The sequence below is a fragment of the Sinocyclocheilus anshuiensis genome, unplaced genomic scaffold (assembly GCF_001515605.1).
Source record: "Sinocyclocheilus anshuiensis isolate Anshui unplaced genomic scaffold, SAMN03320099.WGS_v1.1 scaffold417, whole genome shotgun sequence".
Classification (NCBI taxonomy): Eukaryota; Metazoa; Chordata; class Actinopteri; order Cypriniformes; family Cyprinidae; genus Sinocyclocheilus; species Sinocyclocheilus anshuiensis.
Genome location: NW_015537953.1, coordinates 239,695 through 241,481, shown reverse-complemented (window position 1 = coordinate 241,481; position 1,787 = coordinate 239,695). Strand labels below are relative to the sequence as shown.

At 36.1% G+C, this 1,787-nt stretch overlaps 1 protein-coding gene across 3 annotated transcripts in view; it reads left to right on the top strand.

The window, feature by feature from the left end:
* The window catches only part of LOC107664657 (complement factor H-like), a 31,459-nt gene that overhangs the window by 5,545 nt on the left and 24,127 nt on the right, over positions 1 to 1,787 (top strand). The gene's annotated exons all lie outside the window — the stretch shown is intronic.

Here is a 1,787-nt window from a genome sequence, read left to right as displayed (position 1 = left end):
AATAAATCTGCAAAAATGTCAACGATTCTGTGTTTTTCTGTCAATATGGGGTGCTGTGTGTACATTAATGAGGAAAAAAAATTAACTTAAATGATTTTAGCAAATGGCTGCAATATAACAAAGAGTGAAAAATTGAAGGGGTTCTGAATACTTTCCGTACCCACTGTATATATATACATATACATACCCTGTATATATATATATATATATATATATATATATAAATGCACAATGATAGCTCAAGCCAATTTTAAAATTGGTTTCTCACAGAAAAGCCAAAATGTCTTAATCTACCTCTTGAAGATGAGTATTTTAAAACATCCTACAGATAATAAAACACCAATCATGTAGGCGAAAATCAAAAGATATAGATATTTAGATCAAGAGGTACAATGTCAATTCCCCGGACAATTTTGTGGTACTGACGACAATAACTACAACATTCATTTGCTTTGAAGACCCAGTGAGATTATCAGTTTTAGCTGTTATCTGCTTTTAAAACTGATTTGTTCCCTTATTAGAAATTCAGAGAAATACTGATTTATCCTGTGCTACAAAAATTTTTGTCCAATCAGATGGGCTCTACTCTCTATAGAATCAAAAGCAAATTACTGTTTTAGTGCCATTGTGTTAAACTTTCCCTCCTATAAAGAAGTCTTTTCACCTGCTTGAAGCCAATGGGAGGAGGGTTGAGTGATTTTTTTTTTAAACGGTCACGATAATCCTCAGTGAAATTGCAAAATAACACAGAGATGATGACACCCAGTCTCTCTCCCCTGGTGAAAAAAATAGTATACTTAAGCACAATTCATTCATATGTATTTTAGTATAACTACATGTATTTGTGGAACACTATAAATTGGTATACCTACTTAAAGTCTGTTAAATTGGAACAACTAATTTTGTACTAAATGCATTTTAGTTGTGCCAAAGCAGTGCTTAGGTTCAACTAAAGTTGTAATAAATACACTTGTTTGTGCTAAAGTGGAACTATTTCAAGTGTACTTAAAGGGTTAGTTCACCCAAAAATGAAAATTAGGCTGCGTTTTACTCACCCCCGAGGCATCCTAGGTGTATATAACTTTCTTCTTTCAGACGAATCCAGTTGATCTTTCAAGCTGTTTAATGCCACTCAGCGGGTGTTGCCTTGCTTCAGTCCAAAAGAACTTAAATAAAAATCGCCCATCCATAAAAAAAAAGTGTCTCACATGGCTCCCGGGGGTGAACAAAGGCCTTCTGTAGTGAATCGATGCGTTTTTGTAAGAAAAATATCCATATTCAAAACGTAATAATCACTTTAATGTAGCTACTTTAATGTAGCTTGCGCCAACAGTTGTACACAGAAACAGTTCCGGGAGCATGACGTATGAGGTCAGCACTGCGCATGCGCCGGTGAGTCTCGTGAAAACCAACGTTTGTTTACAGGATCAAAGGAAGCACAGTTTCCTTACTTTAGCAAAGGAAAACCAGTCTCCTCTTGGCTTATATCGAAATCCTCTGACATTCTTCTTTACAAATCCTCGTTTTGTACTTCTAATTCTACTTCTAATTCTTGACCGTTGTTTTGTTTTGAACTCTCCCCTGCGTTTCCGCGTGCGTCACTTCTGAGCGGCAAAAAACACATCGATTCGCTACAGAAGGCCTTTGTTCACCCCCCGGAGCCATGTGAGACACTTTTTTTATGGATGGGCGATTTTTATTTAAGTTCTTTTGGACTGAAGCAATGCAACACCCGCTGAGTGGCATTAAACAGCTAGAAAGATCAAAGACAATTTTTAATATAACTC